Source organism: Protopterus annectens, chromosome 10.part0 (genome assembly GCF_019279795.1).
Source record: "Protopterus annectens isolate FY-2018-M chromosome 10.part0, PAN1.0, whole genome shotgun sequence".
In the NCBI taxonomy this organism is placed as follows: domain Eukaryota; kingdom Metazoa; phylum Chordata; order Ceratodontiformes; family Protopteridae; genus Protopterus; species Protopterus annectens.
Window position 1 is genome coordinate 651,334,410 of NC_056744.1, and position 22,377 is coordinate 651,356,786.

Below are 22,377 nucleotides of genomic sequence, written 5' to 3' on the forward strand. Positions count from 1 at the left end.
TGGTGTCCTAATTATAACCTTTTATCCCAATGTCTGTGGTCTACTGTGATGATGCAAATAATGATCAATCTGCTATAGGGACATCCATCCTTATTAATAGGCAGCTCTGTTAAAGGTGTATAGATGTTTACTAGGCTAATGACCACAAGGGCCTTTTTAAGCCTAGCCATGCATCCCAAATCTCCAACAAATTCTGATACCCTTGATAAGTGTATGCAGGGGCTTGGGAGATGAAACATTTACAAGCAGGAGCCTGGGAGATGAGCCATTTACAGGTTGCCTGTGTCCATTAGAGACATAGGTGCCAAGTTAAACTTGAATTGTGTTAGGAAGAAACTCTGCTTCACATGGATAGGGAGCCTGTTCAAGAGACAGGGTAGTCCCTGGGATACATACCTGTCTCTCCACCAGGTGCTGTTTATATCACAGGCAAGGTTTAAGTCTGTAGAATGGGTAATTCTGGTGCTCTTTGTTTGTGGATATGCAGGAGGTCCATCAGAGTGGGGTCTGACAATGCCCTGTATGCCAGGCATAGATGTCCCCGCAAAAGTCTGTAGGAGACAGAATACAGGGATAGGGACTTCATTTTAAGTACACCCTGTATTCTTTTAGTGAGGAACCTCTGTGGATGTTCTAATTGTTGTATGTGCCTGGTTAGGTACATACCAAAAGGGTAATTGTACTCATTGATAAGTCTGATAAGTCCTCAATACAGTGGAACAATGACTTCCTTGCACCTAGATGCCATACCTTTATTTATAAGTTTCACAACATAGAATGATTTCCTATGACAAGTGATGGTAAAAGGCTAGATTACAGTGTATGTATGTCCCAAGGTCATGACTACTGGTCAACACTAAGGGGTGTGTTGTCAACATGATAGTTACCAGGGGTGGATGACTTCCCTTAGGATACTATTATGCATTTCTTTGCATTTAGTTTTAGTCCATGGCTCTGACACCAGTTGTTTGTCAGCCCTTTCTGGAGAACATTTGTGTCAGTGTGTGGGATTCAGTGTCAGCTCCTAATTTGCAATCATCTGCAAATTTAGTCAGCCAGAGACCATTGACATTGGCCTTGACTTCAGAGAAGTAAATAACAAAAAGGAGCAGTCTATGGACTGATCCCTGAGGGACTCCACTTGTGACTGGCCTCTTTGTAGAGGTAGACTCCCCAATTCAAACTTCCTGAGTTCTGTCTGTGAGCCAGTTGGCTATCCTTTGGGTGGCATACGGGTTGGTATCTAACCTCTTGAGTTTGTCAAGAATGATTGAGTAGAGTATTGTGTCAAATGCCTTGGCCAGGTCAAGGTACGCAGTGTGAATCATTTGCCCTCATCCATTACTTTAGTGACCTTCTCAAAGAAGTCAACCAGGTTGAGTAGGCATCATCTGCCCTTGATGAAACCAAACTGGGTTGGGTCTAGTGTCTGGAGGTTTACTATATCACTATTATTTCCATCATAATTCTTTCTATGGCTTTACATATAAGACCAGTGAAACTTATGTGTCTAGTTTTTATGGTCTGTAGATGGCCCATGTTTGTGCAGAAGGATGACTGATGCTGTTCTCCATTCATAATTCATGAAGCCTGTTTGGAGGCTACAGTTAAATAGCAATTCCAGAGGGCTTGATAGGTCATGTTTCATGCTATTTAGAAGGGATCCGGGGATATTTTCTGGGCCATTGTTCTTGGCCTTAGAGAGAGCATTAAAGACATGTTCCTTAGTGATAGCAGGGGGAGTTATATTTGATGGTATTTCCTGAGAGAAGCTTGAGGGGGAAAGAGGAGTAAAGTTGGAGCTGAATTTATTGGCCAATAGGTTTTCTATATCTTCTGGTTCAGTATAGATGGCTCTATTTACACTGAGCTCTACACACACTTGTGTGTTGCTTTTGAGGTTGTGGCCATAGCTAAAGAATGCCGTGTGGTTATCCTTGGCCTGGCATGCCAAATTGACCTCAAATTTGGCTCTTATAAAACTGTTTCAGGATACTGAACCCCTATATTGTATCCATAATGTTAATGGGGATAATGACTAGAAACCCACCTTTCCAGATCTGTCTTTGTCATTATAGCAGCTAGCTGCATAAGAGAAATGGCCCCAGGCTATAATTATGTTTCTGTGATAACATTTTTTTTCATGTCATAGTCTCTAAGTTATCTTTTTGCTGATTAATATTCTCTTTCAGACCTCTGATATGGTTTTATAGGGCAGCTGCTAGTTTCTATTAAAAAAAAATAAAGTTTTCTTATTTGTCTTGTAATTCCCTCTTAGGTCTCACACATTTTCTGATGCTTTTTAGCTCACTCAGATTTTGCCATAGATTGTTTTGAGGGAAAGGTTAGTCTGTTTTTGCTTTCTTGTAATTTGTATTGCTACAATGCCTTCTATTTTGCATATTGTGGTGTATTTTCTTTACACTGTGTTTTACTTGTTTTCTGCTTTCAATTTCATATTGAAACTAGGAAAGAGACCACATCTGTCTCTTGTGAGTCACACAGAATTTAATTTTCCTGCACCCTGGCACTGTTGTGTTTTTAAAATCAACTGTCTAGTTGCCAGCCCCTTTTATTATTTTTACCACATATTTCCTTCTCTATCCTCTTTCATTGGCTATTGCAAGTCCCCTTCAACTATGACATTTATTGGCCATCCCATTGTATTCAGTAGAGTCAGAATACTGAGTGCCCACTCCTTCCAATATAAATTGCTCTTATAAAATTAGTGGTTCCCCTGTAGATTGCTAAAGGTTGGGTTAACCCCGCTTTCATATGTAGCTGCTTAGTGCACACTGCAACTCTTAGCAAATTAACCCATTTTTCCATCTTAGCTTTACAATTTGCAACATCTGGTCCAAACTACCAGTTATTGGAGAGCCTACATTCTGCCTCTCAGTAATCATCTTGGGATTTGTGCTTCTGTTTTGCTCCTGGTGAGAGAAGGAGAATAGGGACATTATTTCCTGGAGACTGCTGATCACCATAAAGCCTAATAAATTGCTTCATAGGTGCCAGCTTGGAATTTGTGCTTATATTTTGCTCCTGGTGAGAGAACAAGCAGAGAGCATTGATTCCTGACTGTCCCTGATTGTGCTGTGAGTGTCTGCTTGGGAGCTTCCTGATTAGTCTTGTTGCTGTTCAGAGCATCTACTAGCAAATGGCTACAACAATCCTACAGACTCTTGAATCAGCTGGGACAAGACTATTGAACACCAAAGAGCACATGGCCTGCATCTCAACTTGGGATCAATGCTACTGTTTTGCTTCTGGTAAGAGAAGAAGCAAAAGGGCATTGTATCCCAGCAGCATGAAGCTGTGGTGAGACCAGCTCTAGTACTAGCCAGACAAAAAACAATGAGACGAATCCCCTCTTTTTTCATCATTCTTCACAAAGCTAATTTTCATTAAACACTGCTTGATTAGCTGCTGTCTAAGCTAACTTCAAAATATCTCCATAAATACTTCATCTATAAATCATCAGGGTCTTAGTTTCCCCTCGCGTATTTGGCTGTGCCCTGTATAGAGGCAGACACCCTGAGTTAACATTTTTCCTGTAAATGCACCTTTGAAATTTCACTATTCCCTAGTTGCACACAGGGCAACTGGTTTGCAGTGATAAGCACTGCCCTCAGAGTTGCAAAGCATGTACTCCTGGTATTACTTTATATTCTAACCACAAATGCCTGAACAATAAAAAAGGGCCTTTTGCCATAGATATGAACTTTCCCACTATCTCCGTTACCAGCGTGGTGGATATCGGCATCCTGAGGCAATGTAGAAATTGCCTAAGGTTTACTGACAACCAGCGAATTCTCCAACAAAACTAATAAGGTATGTGAGAGATGTATTTACACAATGTCACTGGAGACACCCTCCCAAATAGTACCTATCTATTCCGCATTGTATATTTTTCTTTTCCCAAATAAACCCTCATTTCTTTTTATTTTATTTATTTATTTTTATTTATTTAACATTTGTTGACCAGGAAAGTCCGACTAGTACAGAGCCTATTTTCAGCGGAGACCCAGGGAGAAACATTGCAGACACGTCTTTGGAATGTGGGAGAAAACCAGAGTACTCAGAGGAAACCAACATAAACATAGGGAGGACATGAAGACTCTGCACAGAAGGCACTCCAGCCGAGAATCAAACCAGAGAACCTCTTGCTATGAGGCAACAGCGTTAACCGCTGTACCAATGTACCACCCTTATTTTGACTCTAGCCTTTAATAAACCTATATTTCTTACATTCCAGGGAAGATACCAGGACAACCTACCTCTCTTTTTTATAGGGAATACTTATCTCCTTACCTATCCTCTTCCAGCTCTCAGAATCCGCCATCACTGAATCTCCTGTTGCCCTGCAATGTCATGTTTCCTTCTTCATTGCTACTTCCCCACTACCTGACATCTATAAAATGCAGATACCTGTACTTAATTATGCTAATCTTCATCTTATCATCTATTCTTTTCCTCCTATTGTGCCATTTTTTATCCTACCATGACTCAATAATACCTCTCAGCATCTCTCCAACTCTGTCCCAACCACCTATCCATACTTCCTCTTTACACTCTTCACACATTACACCAAACCTATTTAATATTGCCCCTCACCTTTATTCCAAATTTAGGCTGATTAATTGTACTTCAACTCAAACCAAAACAAAATTAAGTGCAAGAATTATCTCCAAAAAAACAAGCATGGATCTTTCCTCAATATGCTAAAATCCTTCTAGGAAAAGATATACACCCCAATCCTGGCCCCACCTCTCACAATGATCACAAAGATAATTATTTCCCCACACTTCTGTAACCCAACAACAGTCAATCCCCAGCCCTGCTGGTCTAATTTTTTCTGAAATAAATTTTAGAAGTATAAGAAATAAACTGCTGAACTAGATGACTGGATCACCCAACATAAGCCTGATGCTTTTGCTGTAATTGAAACTTGGCTTAAACCCAGCATAAACCACTCTGAAGTTATATCTCCTGGCTATAATATCATCCATAATGACCATATAAAGAGGAAAGGTGGTGGTATTGCTTTATTATTTCCCAGTACTTACCACATTTCCCCTTACAGCAAACCAACACCAAAACTCAGTTTAGCAGAGTTTCTTATTGCTTTGTTCAAAATAAACAATTATAAACAAATACGTATTACTGTCCTTTATAACGCTCCTGGTGACAATACAGCTATACTGCAATATATCCTACATTGGATATCCATAACATTTCCACAAGAAAATATATTACTAGGTGATGTGAAAGTCAATTGGATAGACATAAACTCTAAACTACCCACCATCTAGCATGAACATATATGGTTTCACACTAATTAATAGCTCCACAGATTATAGCATGACATCAAATTCTCTATTAGACTGGATTCTATTTTCAGACACTAGCAAATACTCCAACACAGGTACAATGTCAGACTCTCTCTCAGCGATCATCTCCCAGTTTATACAACTAGACATCTCACACATCCAGTTAAACAGCATATTTATAAAACACGTAATCTTTCCAAGTTTAACCCCAAAATGTTCATTACTAAACTATCATATATTGACTTGAACTTCCTAAAACTCCTCCTCTTAAATGATGCTGTAACTGAATTCATTACAACTTTTGTAAATATCCTAAACAGCCTTGCACCTCCTAGAAGGAAGAGACTGAAAACAAATAATGTAATTTTGCTATCCAAAAAGAGTAGAATGTTAATGCAGGATAGAGGAAAAATCATGAAAAGAATGTCAAAAATAAAAAACATTAAACTTCAGAATGCTTCACAATCAGACTAAAAAGTATACAAATGAAGGGAAAAACTATACTGTAATAACTTTCAGAATAATGCTAAACACAAACCTAAAACATTTTGGACATCCATTAAAGAAATCTTACATCCCAGCCAAAAAGTCAACCCAACCCCCTCTCCAGATAACTCACCACTCAAAACTGCAATACAGTTCAACTCTTATTTTATAGATAGTATAGCATCTCTAACCAAGGATTCCTCAACATCTAATCCCAGCCCTGCCCAACAGCCACATATCACCACATCCACTTTCACCTTCAAACCTGTGCCCACATACTATATAAAGTTACTCTTAAACAAACTAAAACCTTGCTCTTCTTCAGCTGATAACCTTTCAAGTGAACACCAAAAAATAGCAGCCAATAGCATTGCCTATCCTGTCTCAGCCCTTATAAATAGGTCAGCCCAGGAATCCCATGTTCCCGCTCTCTGGAAGAAAATCACACATTATCCTCTGCACAAAGGAGGAAATTCAACAGACACTAATAACTTTAGACCTATATCAGTTTTATTTCTTCTTGGCAAAATACTTCAAAAATATATTCAAAAGTAATTGCTAGACTATCTCCTGCAGGAAGAACTCCTATTTCCTACACAACATGGCTTTCATCCTTCCAATATAGTACTTAGCACTTGCCTTCTAACCTAAATAGATACTGACAATAAAGCTAAAAATAATGGCATACTAGTCTCTTCCTTATTTCTAGACTTGTCTAAAGTCTTCAACACAGTTTGCCACAGGAAACTTCTACTTCGAATCTCCTCACTAGGTCTCTCTCAGACCACCCTTCTGTAGTTCAAAAGCTACCTGTCCAATAGTTACAGTCAGTACAATGGCACTCCATGTTCTCTTCTTACCTCCCAGTCACCCCCGGTGTACCACAAGGCTGTATCCTTGGTCTCCTACCATTTAATATTTTTGCCAATACTCTCTATACTTCCAAACAACAGAGAACCCTAATACAATACACAGGTGATTGCACTCTCATTTGCACATCTGACAATATGGTACACCTCCAAAAAATTACCCAGAAAACTTTTAACAGCCACTGAAACATAGCTTTGTAACTCACAATTCTTGCTCAACCAAAAATAAAAGACCAAACTACTACTTTTTCCCCTAATCCCGCTCTCATGAAAAAACAAAATTTAATCTCTTAATAATACAACCATTGAAGTCACTTCTCATAGCAAGCTATTGGGAGTGATAGTGGATGATAATCTTACATTTGACCTGCATAGACAAAATTGCATAAAGAAAAACTCGTCAAAAAATAAGGATGGTTTACAGAGTCAAAAACTTTCTCACTGACAAAACTAAAACTTCTCCTCCCCACTCTTCTTTGTGGTGCTCCCATCCTTACTAACCTCCAGGCTTCACTAAAACTAAAACTTGGACAATGCTATAACAAAGCTGCTAAATCTGCAGCACATAGACCTTTCAGAACCCACCACTGTATAGCACTGAAAAGCCTAAATTGGTTAGAACTGTCATATCAACTAACATATACATAACTTCTTAGCACCTATAAAATTATTCAGCATCCATCTGCCTCTCCAGCACTAAAAAACACTCTACACAAGCATGTTCCCAGTCAGTCATTGAGATCCAGTGACCAAAAACTCCTGTCTGTATAGGCCTAGCAAATCTGCTGGCCAGTCTTTGTACTCATACAAGGTTGATAAGGCCTGGAACTCCTTACCTGTATCCATCAGGTCTATACCCTCCCTCCAATCGTTCAAATCACTCTGAAAGACTTCCTAGCTAAAATCTGCCTCTGATCTTGCTCAAAACCAGGATAAACTATATATCCTTAAATGTGAACAAGTACCTTTTCATTCCTTATACTTCCTTACTCTCTCTTCTTCATGTCCTTCCTTACTGCTATCTAATTCTCTTCCCTGACTTTCTCTCTAAATGTACTATAAGCCTGTTTTTCCCTCAATTCATGCTTGTATTAGACTAACTTGACCTTTAATTTCTCTACAAACTGTTTAAAATTTCTCTAAATATGAAATGATGGTCATATACTTTATATTGATACTTAATGTTTCGTATTATGTCTAATTTGTTGTAATTATTTGAACTACAGGTGTTTTAGTTTTAGTTTTGAAGATTGCATAATTATTTTTCTTAAAATGTTTTGTAATAATTTGGAGCTTTCTCCCAGGGCCTCCGCTGGAAATGGGCTTCTACATGTGTCAGGCTTTCCTGGTACTCAAATGTCAATAACTAAATAAATAAGTACTCCTAATGGTGTCAGTCAGGTTGTCAGTAGTACACACACTGCACCCATCACACAGTTCAAAGTAGGCACATAGACCCAAATATGCTGAGGCACTTAAATGTAATCTTCCTAAACCCCAAAGACCTTCTAGGTGAAGTACACATAACAAGTACCCTCAGCAGCCCAGAATGCAGCAACACCCACATCAACACATATAGCCACAACTCATGGAAACAGTACTTCTAAGTCCATGAGTCAGTCCACCACACAGTCCAACATTCTAGTCATTGGAAACTCCATTGTGAGACACACTGATGTCCCTGCCACCAGGCTGAGTAAGGAGAAAGTCATGTTCAGTGGCTTATCAGGATCTGCCACATTGTGCACGCTCTTAGGTCATTGGACTACAAGTACCAGTATGACTCAGTCATAGTCCATGTGGGGGTAAATGACCTGAGACGTACTTCCCTAGACTATATGAAGAGAGAGACATCATGGAGGTCTCAGAATATGTGTCCCAGGCTGGCATTAGCATAGCATTGAACAGCATTTTACCTTCTCCAAGTATAATGCCACAATACAAATAGAAGATGACTGCCTTTAATAATTGGCTTAGTTTTTGGTACCATTCTAAGGAGGTGCAATATTTGTCAGCATGTAAGGAGAGGGTCAATAGACAGTGCTGCTTTGCTAGGCTTGTACAAGCTCTCCTCATCCTAGAGAATGCTGACAACTGTGCAATCACTGAGAAATGGTTTAAAGCCATGGGGAACACGCCAACAGTGCAGGGCTGTAATGTCTTCCGTTAAGTACAAAGAATGGGAATAAAGGTGGAGGTATATTGACTTAAATCAAAAATAAATGTACCTCAAGGTTAGTCCAACAGGACAATGCACTTGAGCTTCACCACGTTCAAATCACCACAAACAAAGTCCCATACCACTTCCTTGCAAGTTATAGGTCCCCCTCTATGACCCAGATATTTAAGCTTACTGGAAACACTCACCATCCACCCCAATACCATATTCATGGGCGACTTACGACACCAAATGTGCAGGCACAGAGATTTCTGGATTTTGTAAACACAAACTCCATGGACCAAATTGTCTGTACACTGACCAGGGGTGTAAACATACTGAATCTGGTCCTCACTATTATGGAAGAATGCTGCACACCCCTTAGTGTAATGTCTTCCCTGGTAAGGTCAGACCACAAAACGGCCTCTATTAAAGGAAAAAATAAAACCTGGAACCCCAGCTAATCCTGGAATGTTCAGAAACTACTCTAAGGCTAACTTCCTACTACTATGATTGATTACTTGGCAAAATTTCAAGCCCCCATAAACTCTGAGAACATTGCTGCCTACACAGAACTGTTCACCGAAACCCTATACAAGCATGTTAATAGCTGTGTAGATGCATCTGTACCCACCAGAAAGAAGTACAGAACTAACTCAAAGAACAAGTCAGCCTGGTGAAATCATAACATCAGTAGTCTGTATAACAGAATGAAGAAAATCATGGCAAAAATTATGAGGAGCAGCACCCAGCAGGGTAAAAGTATTCTCATCAAACTAGACAAATGAAGTCTACCAAAGCCAAATTTGGCATCTGAGGCCAAGGACAACCACAAGGCATTATTTAGCTATGTCTACAACTTCAAAGACAATACATAATTGTGTGCAGAAGTCACTGTTAATGGAGCCACCTCTACTGAGTCAGAAGGTATAGCAAACCTACTGGCAGACAAATTCAGCTCTAACTTTACACCTGTCTTCCCCTCAACATCCCCTCAGGAATATCCATCAAATATAACTCCCTCTTACTATCATTATGGAACAGGTCCTTAATGCTCTTGCTAAGGCCAAGAACACTGCAACAATGAGCCTGGACATTATCCCAAGATGCCTTCTAAATAGTAAAGATCATTGTGGTGTTTCCCTTCTGGCCCTTGGAAATATCCAGGGGCAATTACCACAACCATCCTTGGAGACCTGATTTACTCACACAAGATCAGGGGTGCTTAGTATACTATGACCCCAAGAAACTGCAATTGACTTCCTGGGTGATATGATTTTAGTATCTTTTAGGCATCTTTTTTCTGAGGATGTGCAGTAGTTAGTAATCAAGGCAAGATAACTTGCTGTTAGAAAATAATATATTAGCAAATACAAAATGTTTTCTAGTTGGTGACAACAAAAGAATTAATGCCATTCAGAGCTAGTGTTTGTCTAGTTTAAAGTATTTGCATGAGGCAGTCTTAATCCTCACTCATGGTTCATTTGTCAGCCATTTCAGTGTGTCTACCCATGGATCCCCCTCTTTAAATGCAATATCAGGTAAAAATGTTTTTTGAAAGTGGGTTCTGCATAAGAAGCCTCCTAGAAAACTGGTGGCTCCTCCATGGATCTTAATTTTTGTGTGAGAAAATCTAACAGTTGCTCCATTTAAACCATCTCAGCTGGCTGACTTCCTAACATGGAAAACAATTTTGCTGATTGCTCTGACTGTTATTGGAAGAGTAGCTGAATTGCAAGCTATTATGGTGGGTCAACCGTATATCATTTTTCACAAATATACGATTTTATTGAGCGCTAATCATTCTTTTATGCCTAAAGTGGTATTCAAGTTTACTTTAAGCTAAACTATCCATCTCTCTGTCTTCTTCCCAACACCTCACAATAAAGGAGAAAGATTGCTTCATACCTTGGACATCCACAGACAACTCAAATACTATATTGACAGAAGATCTTTCAGAACTTCTGATCAGTTGTTCTTCTCATGTGAATGCAAGAAGAAAGGACATGTATCAAAGTAAGCCTTTTCTAAATGGTTATCTCATTCTATTACCGTTTGTTACTACCACAGCAGCAAATCTATTTCAGGCAAGGTCAGGTCTCACTCTACCAGAACCTGGCTTCATCTGTGGCTTTTTGGAAAGGTTTGGATTTTACAAGTACTCTAGAAGCAACAAATTGGTCCTCTATGCACTCTTTCCCAAATCATTACAGGCTAAATTTCTTCACCAGGTCTAGGATAGACTTTACTAGGACCATTCTGCAGGGGCTCCCAGACCCCCTTCCTGCCTCCTACCAGTTCTTCTAAGTTATGGTAATCTATCCATATAGCTTAGGGTACTGCAGCAGTGATCATAATGATGATCATAGTGCAGTTGTGTAATTAAACTTAGTATAACAGTAGAAGTTTGAACAATCACGACTGTAGTGGCTGCTGCCTCCCTCCATACCCCTTATTTTTTGCATATATATTTTTTTTGCACCGGGTTGTGAATGTGTATCTTCCTTTTCCTAGCACTGTCCTTTCAAGGCTGTATCCCTCCTCTGTCTAGTGGCATGAAAGCTCTGAAGGGGTTGATGCCCAAACCTGAGTTTTAGAAAGCTCAGCTCAAGCTGACTAATGGTTTGGGCATGTTGGAGGTGTCCTGATGCTTTGGAATTGGCCAGCTTTTATATCCTTAGCAGGCTATAACCCATATAGCTTTGGCTATTGCAGCAATGATCATTCAAGCATCTGCTGTTATGACCATTTACTTACACAACTGTAATTTTCCATTGTCTCAGCCATAATATTGGTATAAGTACTTTGGAGGCTGGCATTGAACCATAAATATGCCATTATTGACATCAGAAGACCTGTCATCAGATATTGTGGCCCTGGCCTCTGTTGCACAGTTCCTGGAATTAGCAACTCTTTTGTCAACACAGCCATTGATGTTGAATTCTTTGGTGTCAGTGCTGCTGACAACAATGGATATGTCAGGACCAGTCCTTGAAGTTGATCTTACAGAATTGTATTTTTTTTATTAAGCTTTTCAGTGTTGAGACCACTCTTGATGGGTTCAGCCTTTTAGCCATTGAAGCCAAGCCCCTTAGCAATGAGTAATAAGTTGGCACCAATGTGGGTGCCATTAATCCAGACATTTTTATATGGCCCCTTCAGCACCTGCCCCAGTCTTTATGTTTGTCTTCACCCAAGTTGCAGATGGACAGTCCACACCAGTTAGAGTTTTAGGTGGGACAGCATTCCAAATACCTTTGGCCAGGTTTCACCTTGACTGGGAGGGTGGAAAAGGGAAGAGGTGGTGGGTGTAACTGAGGATATCCCTGCAGATGTCTTAATAAGGAATTATTTTGATAATGTAGTACCTTGTGTGCATGCAGTTACACTCAGTCAGTCTTGGAGACAGGCAGGTAGGACTAGTAGCCTAGGGGGACCCAGACAGACCCCATGCCTGAAGCTGGAGCTGGTGATGTGGTTATTTCAGGGAGGGAACTACCTTGTAGCAGTGAGCCTGAAAGTGAACCACAGCTGCTGGTAGTTACTGATGTTCCCATGAATAAGGTTACTGCAAGGACATAGGTGAGTGGTAGTACCCATGCTGACAGGGAAGCACCATTGTCATAAGATACTAGGCTGCCTGTGGAAGGGGAGCTGGGATGGGTCACAAAAGTAGAGTTGAGACAGGCACAGCTTTCAGACTGTACTTTATGAGACTTGAGGGAGCTAGCTAAGGAGGCACCTGATAAATTAAAAGGGGAGTCTGTATACTGGAACAAAGGCTTACTGTATAGAGAGTGGACCCCTGAGGGAGAGCTAGGTGAGGGTGTGGTAACAGAGCAGTTGGTAGGATCCAAAGCCTCATCTGGCAATGCTCCAAAATGAGTCTTGTTTGGGATCTGGAGAAACAGAGAGTCCAGTCCCAGTAGAGTGTGTCCCCTGTGTGCTCTTGAGGGAAAACTGTGCTTGATGCAGAGATCTACATTTGAAATACTGTGCAAATCTATTCCTGTTTTTAGTGACTGCCTCTCACTGGTGTCAGTGGTGAGGATTGGGGGTCCTTAACTACTGGCCTGGGTAAAGAGGGCTCATCACAGCATCCTCTGCATTCTCTTTGAGTTCCATAAATTACATATCTCATATGATTGGGTTCCAGGGATACCTGGCTGTTGAGATGTAACAGTTGCGGCAGTTTCCAGAAGTGCTGTTACAGCAGAAGCTTCAGTTCCAAGTGGTGACTGTCTTTTCTTATCAGACTGACAAATCTGCATGAAGATATGGCCTGAGCTGTAGGCATGGACATCACTGCAAGCTGAAATGCATGGTTCCAGTTAACTGGTTTTGCCAAAGACAACAGGAAACATTTTTTGTATTCACCTTTTTAAGGCACCAGAGATTTTGAATGTGATGTTAAAAAACACCCGGACAATATGGTAAATGAGGGTCAAACTCTTACAGCTATTGGCATGAAATTTCAGACTGCATGACATACCTTTTCAGGGATGTAGTGGTGCCCATATGAACTTTGGTTTAGGTGTGGCCAACAGCAACTAAACCAGCAGTCTGAAAGAAGCCACAATTTTTTTATAGTAACTTTCAGAATGGTCACCTACCCAGACATTGAGGTAATTTGCAGCAGCAGAGAAGTGACAGTCCTCCTTTGGAAAGACAGCAGTACAATCCCTGAGGACTTTCTTGATTGTCTGAAGGCAGTTGTGGATCATCCATCTCTGTCCATCTTCATCTGAGGCTGACCATCTTGCATGACAGGTGGAAATGGAGAGAAATACGTAGAGTTTATACTATCCAGTTCCACACCTCTTCACAACCTCACTCTCTATCATTGTAAAATGCCCCATCTCATCAAAAAAGTACACCAAGAAAAGAGGCCTTGAATCCTGTAAAAAATGAACCATCCAAAAAGTCCCAACAGACCAGAAAGGGTCACCATGCTACTTCAAGTTATTTTAGGTAATGATGAAAACAAGCACCTGAGTTTTTCCTAGACTTAAGAAGCATAGAGAACTTCATACCAAATATAGAGATCTCCTGGAACAAGCTCATGTTGATCAGGATTTGATGCATGAATGGCTAAGAAGAGGTGAGGCGAAACCAGAAGAGGTAAAGTTAATAATGGCAGCCTACAACAGTGGATTACATACACTTTGATTTCAAAGTTCATTGAACAAGTGGGAAAACAGGCAAATGTATGTTCTGTAAAAAAGAATTGTAAACCAGTAACACATCTTCTTGCTCAGTGTGATACATTCATGGCAGAGGGCCTGTACCCTGAAAGGCACAATAATGTGGCAAGGCTGCTGCACTGGGGATTGTGCAAATACAACAATACAAAACCAGCTGAGAAGCACTGGACATGAACCAGAAAGCATTATAGAGAATAATGAAGTGTACATCAGATGGGATCACCCATTACAAGCAGTTCAAAAAATAGATGCAAGAAACCCAGATATAGTACTCCATGCAAAAACAAAGACAAACATAGCATTGATCATAGTGGTTACGGTACCTCATGTACAGTGAGACTCAAAGTCATAAAAATATCAGGATTTGCTGGCAGAAATGAGAGCAATGTGAAAGGATGATACCCAGACAGTTCCAGTAATAGTAGGAACAATGGGCTAAATAAAAAAAAAATCCACATTTGTACTTAGATATGCTACCAGTACATACAACTTCATATGAATTGCAGAAGGAGTCACTTCTGTATACATTGCAGGTGCTGCAAAGAGCACTTTTGACTAACATCAAAGAGTGAAACAATGCTAATATCATGAACTTTAATTATACCCTGACATAGGAATTGGGTTGATCCCCATCATGGTATTAGAAATCCAGAAGACTTGGAAAAAAATTAAACTGAAAGGAGTCTTCCAGATGGTCACATTGCAGCCCATGCTTCCATGTCTGTCAGAAGAACACAGAATGTGAGGATATGTACCTGTACATGAAGATATCCAAGGATTCCAATATGTAGCTACTTTTTCAAGGAGGAGGTAATCATTACCAGTTCAGTACTCTTCTGTTTGGTCTCACTTCAACCAAAGGGTGTTTAGCAAATATATATGTGCAGGTGCACTTATGTTTCAGCTGGAGCCATTTCAGTTACTAATATTCATAGGCTGCAACCTGGATAAAGTTTCATACAGAGCTCTTTTTCACCTCATAAAAGACCTTATCCCTTCCAAAACTGATTTCAAGTCATTCAACTACAGTGTTGCATTGCCCATCTTTTCCCAAGGACATCACAGCTAATTGCAGCAGCAATTTTCATGGTACTCTTTGCAAACTTTTACACAAGAGTACTTCAGTGCTCCTTAAAGGTACGGTGGTTATGAGTCTTGGATCCAATATCACTACAAATGAGAATCCCCAAGCCTGAAAGACTCATCTAAACTGGTGACTGCATGTGCCAAATATGACACTAGACAACCAATTTCTAACTGTCTTGTGGTGACAAGCATGGATACCTCTTCCATAGGGTAAGGGGGCATTGTCAAGGGCAGAATGTCAAAGATACATAGTTCCATTTCAATGCTTAGGAGGCAATCCTCCTTACACTCCAATGTTTCCATGACTCCCTGCCTCAGGATGAAACAGCCATCCACACCAGCAACATGACCATAGTCTGATATATTGACAAGTAAGAAGCAACCCACTCCTATCCCTTGGGTCAAGTAGCAGTGAAGATTTACTTATTTTATTTATTTAACATTTATTTACCAGGAAAGTATGACTTGGAACAAACCAATTTTCAGTGGAGGCCCAGGGAGAAATGTTCCAAATGCATGTCTGTGTAATATGGGATAAAAAATGGAGCACCCAGAGGAAACCCACATGAATGCAGGGCGGACATGCAGACTCTGCACAGAAGGCACCCCAGCTGAGAATCAAACCAGAGAGCCTCTTGTTGTAAGGTGACAGTGTAAACCACTGCACCATGTCAACTAATCACTTTTTGAAAACAAATGACATTTCAGGCATGTTCCTCTTCTTATTGCACAATATGTTGTTCGTGTATAATTTGTTCCTGTTTTCATTGTACGTGTTCTTGTTAGTATTTTATTGTATTATTTCAAGACTTTATGCACTTCATTTGTAATAAAGCAATTTGTATTTCTTTTCTGGCCCAACGGCTGAGGGTCATGGCTAAAAAAGGTCTAATGACCAGTCCACTTACCCAGATATCAAACTGAAATACATAAAATAAAAATAAATTAACAGACAGACTCAGCCAATGCCTTCTGATGGCACAAGTGGTCACTCTGCACCTCGGTAGTACAAAAGTTGTTTTGTCACTGGAGAAGCCTTGCTGCACTTCTTTGCATCTCCACTGAACAAATGTATGAGCCTCTTCTCTTTCATATTTCTACTGTGGGTTGCCTCAGAGATACCAGGACAATTTTTCTTTTATTTGGGCCTTTTCTATGGGAATGAATCTATATACTGCTACTATTCCTTTGGTTGCAGAAAAAATGTTCCTTATGCAGAGCATTATGGATATAGGGGAGAGGTTCAGTATCCTGTAAAAGCTTCAGATGTCAAGTTGTGTAATGCCATTAGTCCTACAGTAAATGAAGATGGACACTTCTTGTCTAGATCTATCATTATGGTTAAACACATAACTTTTGTTTCTAGACTTTACAGTTATTTCCTTAGCAAGTTATGATTTGTATTGTTATGAATGAAGTAGGGCTTTATTAATAAAATCATAAAGACCTAAGCATGGCTCTTGGCCACATTATTCAGGTCGTTTGCAGATGCAAACATTTTAATACAGAAATAATTAACATGCTTTCTACGAATTCAGTAGGTGTAGGGGATGGTGATACTGTTATACGGTTAAGGGATGATGATGCTGTTATAGACGGAGGGGATGGTGATATTGCTATAGGTGTAGGGGATGGTGATACTGTTATACTTTTAAGGGATCGTGATACTGTTATAGTTGTAAGGAATGGTGTTATTGTTATAGGTTTAAGGGATGGTGATACTGTTATACGTTTAAGGGATGATGATGCTGTTACAGATGGAGGGGATGGTGATATTGTTATAGGTGGAGGGGATGGTGATATTATAGGTGCATGGGAAGGTGATATGGTTATAGGTTTAAAGGATGGTGATATAGTTGTAGGGGATGGTGATGCTGTTATAGATGGAGGGGATGGTGATATTGTTATAGGTGTAGGGGATGTTTTTATTGTTATAGGTTTAAGGGATGGTGATTGTTCCATTCTAACAGCATTGTGTGAGGTTTAGTACAGCTAAATGGACAGCTTAACACTTTAAGAAAATCCAATAAGCGAAAGAATCAGGGTTTCCTTGTAGCTTTACTGAGATTTCTTAACTTTAATACTTGTAAAACTGCAACACAATACAAATAGGAACATATCAGAATATATACAATATACAGCACTTCTAAATACAACGAATTACAACATACAAATTACTCCCTGCCTGGCATATTACAGGATGCCACTACACTTATTAATATTACTACACACAATAACACATTTTAACCATTTTCAGAAACAAGAACTACAATGTCCGAGACTAGCCTCAAATAGACTTTAACAGTTCCTTGTTTGACAACTCTTACTTCCACCTTTCTCACTTTACTATCTCTGCTTGGCAACATGTCAGTGATAGTTCCACAGGCCATTCAGTCCTGAATTTATGACTGTTCTTCATTAACACATCACATACTTTAATGTTTGGATAGTCTCGAGTCCACTTTCTGCGACTTTGTAAGGTGGACAAGTATTCCCTTTTCCATCTTTGCCAGAAGGTGTCAGCAAGACTCTGAACTTGCTTCCATTGTTTTACATGAAGGCCTGCTGTTTTGAAGTTACCAGAAGGAGCCAACAAAGAGTTTGCCTTTTGAGTCAAAAGCATGGCTGGTGTAAGAACCTCAGGATTATCTGGATCATTTGACACTGGTACTAAAGGTCTTGCATTCATAATAGCCATAACTTCTGCCATAAAGGTACTTAAGCTCTCATGGGTCAGACGAGTAGGCTTATCTTGGAGCAACATTGCATCCAAGATGCATCTAGCTACACCTCTTAGTCTTTCCCAAGCACCTCCCATATGAGATGAGTGCGAAGGATTGAAGACCTACGTGCATCCTTTGTCTTGTAGATAATCTCGTACTGCTATAGCACCTGCACAAATATTCAGTTCCTTACAAGCTCCCACAAAGTTTGCCCCTCTATCAGAGTGAAGTAACTTTGCTGGGCCACGGATTGAAAAGAATCTTCTCAAGGTATTAATAAAACTGGAAGCTGACATAGATTCAGTCAGTTCTATATGTACAGCTCATGTAGACAGAGGTGTAAAAAGTACTACCCAGCATTTGTTGTCAGCACTACCTCCTCTAGTGTGGCAGGTTACCACTGTCCACGGGCCAAAAATATCAATACTCATGCTAGTGAATGGTGGTTCAGGAGTTACTCTATCTTCGGGTAAATCTTCCATCTTTTGACTTTGTAATTCCCTTCTCAGTTTAAGACAGATAACACATTTGTGAATAACTGCAGATGTCAGGTGTTTACCACCAAGGATCCAGAAACCTGCAGCTCTGATTGCACATTCTGTTATGTGACACCCTTGATGAGATACTTAGTTATGGTAAAATCTCTCAATCAGTGTAGCAATGTGGTAATTGTGGGGGATGATAATTGGTTGCTTGTCTTGTTCAGTCAATGTTGCAAAGGACAAGCATCTACCAACTCTCAGCAGTCCATCTTTATCTATAACAGCACTAAACTTCTTGAGACTACTTTGTTTTGGCAATGCCTTTTGCTCTTTTATGCAGTCATATTCCTTTTTGAAGTGTTTGTGTTGAACAGAAGAGATGATCACATTCTTTGCTTGTGAAAGTTCCTCTAAGCTAACTTGCTGATGAAAACTTTTCCAGCCTCTAAGTAGAGAGCTATCTGATTTTCTCTGAAAACTTCTGGCAATATGAATGTCTGGCTATAGTTTAAACTAGTGTCTTCCAATATGAAAATCTTTCAAAACAATGTGAATGAATAGTGGAATCAGAGGCTCTAGTGCTGAAGCTTGCAGCTGCTGGTTTAATTTCAGGATCAGCTTCAGGCTCTAAGAGAGGATAACCAGTAGCCATGTCATTTGAATTGTCTTTGACTGGCTGGTAAAGAAATGAAGGGCCTGGGAACCATATAGTGTTCTGAAGGCAGGCTGTCTATATGGGCCTTGTAGCATAATCAGAAGGGTTTTGCTCTGTGGGTACGTAGAACCACTAATCAGGATGAGTTACTTGTCTGATTCTATTTACTCGGTTAGAGACATACAGAAATAATCTTCTAGAGGTATTACAGATGTACTCCAGGACGGTTTTACTGTCTGTAAAGAATTTCACAACATCCAGTTCCATGTCTATTTCATCTTTGATTAGCTCATACAGTTCTACCACTAATACAGCTGCACATAGCTCCAAACTTGGGATTGTATGCGCTGGTCTAGGGCTTAACTTAGACTTTCCCATAACAAACCCAACATGACATACACTTACTGCATCAGTTGTTTTCAAGTAGGCTATTGCACCTATAGCTGTGATGGATGCATCTGAAAATATACAGTTCCTTTTCACAGGCTACTGTCAGTGAAACAGGCCCATAACATCTGGGTATCTTTAAGCATTTCAAAGCCTGAAAAGACTCCTTCCACTGAATCCACTCATGCAGTCTGTCTTGTGGGAGTAATGCATCCCATTCCCATTTCCCAGTTGACAGTTCATGGACTAAGGCCTTACCTTTTATAGTCGCTGGTGCAACAAACCCAAGGGGATCATAAAGGCTGTTCACGGTAGGTAAGATTCCTCTTCTGGTGAAGGGTTTTTCCTTTGAAGAGACCTGAAAAACAAAGCTGTCTGCTTCTAGATCCCAGCCCAGTCCTAAACTTTTCTGAAGAGGAAGGGAGTCTGTACCCAGACAAAGATCTTTAAGGTCCTTAGCTCTATCTTCTGCAGGAAAGGCTTCCATGACCTGTTTGCTGTTAGAAGCAACCTTATGAAGCCAGATTAGATTCTTCCAGCGTCTGCTTTTTGTTGAGAATGTCAATTGCTGTCTCAGGAGTGATGGCAGATGCGAGTCCATCATCTACATAGAAATGTCTCAACACAAAATGTTTGGCATCTTGTCCATAACGTTCAGCACCTATTAGGGCAGCTTTACACATACAGCATATAGCCACAGCAGGAGAGGGACTGCTGCCGAAGACATGTACTCTCATTCTGTACTCCACTACATCTTTGTCTATGTCATGATCTTTATACCAGAGAAAATGTAAATAATCTCTGTGGTCCTCTCTCACCAGAACACAGTAAAACATCTGCTGCACATCAGCTGTGAAGGCTATGGGCTCTTTTCTAAAGCACATGAGGACCTCTAGTAGAGTATTGTTTAGATCAGGACCACTTAACAGTACCTTATTTAAAGAAATACCTTCATGTTCTGCACTGGAATCAAACACAACTCTTATTTGATCAGGTTTGTCTGGGTGGTAAACACCAAACATTGGCAGATACTAGTGTTCTTTACCTTGATCCAGTGGTTCTGCAGTTTTAGTGTGATCATTATCCAGTAACCTTTTGAGGAATTCTGTGAAATCTCTCTTTACCTTTGGCTTTTTTTGTAAGGTTTTATGAAGAGAGTTCAGGCGCTTCATGGCTTGTTCTCTATTGCAAGATAAACAATACCTGGGTGTGCAAAATGGCAGAGGGGCCACCCAGCTGTTATTATCATCCTGGTAAGTCTCTCTGTCCATGATCCAGAGAAAGGCTTAATCTTCTATGGGCAGGGGCTTGTTTATTACCGTCCTTTGATTTCTGGAAAACTGAAACCCCTAGATTATCACTTTCTATGTTAAAGCTGGTATCTTCTTTGCTGTGTGAAGAAGAGTCCCAAAACCATGTTAAATTATCAAACCTTTCTTTAACAGTAAAGTTGTTTTGGCATGGACTGAAAAAGGATGTGCGGCCATTTGTTAACACAGATGTCTTGAAGGAACTGATGCTGTTTGGCTGGTGAGCTGATCCCAAGCAAACTTCTCCTACAATGACCCACCCCAAGTCAAGTCTCTGAGCATAAGGGACGTTGACTGGTCCATTAATTTGCTCATGCACTTTGTGTACTTCTAAAATGTCTCTTCCAAGAAGCAAAAGGATAGAAGCACAAGAATTAACAACTGGAATGAGGTGAGCAGTTGAGCGGAGGTGGGGGTGATGATAAGCCATCTCTGGAGAAGGAATTTCTGACTTGTCATCAGGTATCATGTCACACTCCTATTAGTGTAGGTAATAGGAATCGATTTTCCTTATCAAAAGATTCAATAACAAAGTCTAGGGTTCTTCTGCCTGCAGTTTCCATAATGCCTGCGCATATCTTTAGCGTATAAGGAGCTGTTTTAATGTTAAATATATCAAAAAAGTCTGACCTTGCAAGTGATTTGTTGCTCTGCTCATCAAGAAATGCATAAATCTTCACTGCTTTGTCTCTTTTCCTAGTGGGATACACAGTGACTAAACAGATTTTTAGAACATGATTGTGGATTTTTACCTTGGCCACAGATTTCAGTGCACTTAGACATCACTGAAGAAGGGGAATCCCTGCCCTGATCTTTCCTGGCTTCTACCATCCCTGCTGGTTGTGGAGGTGGATCATGGTGTAAGGCCGCTATGTGTTTCTCACTGCCACATTCTGTGCACTCAACTGATTTCTTAGTCTTTAGCTATATGCTTAGTAGATTCACAGCACTTGAAACAGATGCCATTTTGTTTAAGAAAGGACATTCTCTTCTCAATAGGCTTACCTCTAAACCCTTTGAACCTTTTAAGAGGATGAGGCGTCTGATGAATTGGGCATTGTCCATCAGGACTTACTATAGGGCTCACCTTGCTGCTGTCTTGACAGTTTTTGGCACTTGAAAGTGCAACTGTTTTGTGTGTGAACACAGAGGTATTACCATAAGGTCTGGAAGGCTTTTCTGGTCTGGGTGGTGGATTATTGCTGCTAATGAAGGGAAAGCTGGGGTCGCTCCTAATCTTTGCTTGCTGATGAATGAACCTAGAAAACACAAAGAAAGGTGGACAAGCTACTCAGTTTTCCTCTTTGTATTTAGCTCCAACAGATGCCCACTTTTGTTGCAAGGTATATGGTAGTTTCTCCACTATTGGATTAGTACCACGAGCAGTGTCTAAATATGAAAGCCCTGTCAAATAGCCCTCCTCTTTAGCACACTCTGTTTCTAGAAGAAGATCACGCAGTTGTTGTAATTTTATATTGTCTTTATTGTTCAACTTGGGGAAGGCTTCAAGCTTTTTCAGTAGAGCACCTTCAATTGCTTCAGGTGAACCATACCTTTCTTCTAACCTCTGCCATGCCATGTTAAGTCCTGCCAAAGGGTTAAATAAGTGTACTCTATGCATGCTTTTTGTGTGCTCTGCTGACTCTTTGCCCAACCATTTTATCATTAAGTCCCGAATTTCTGC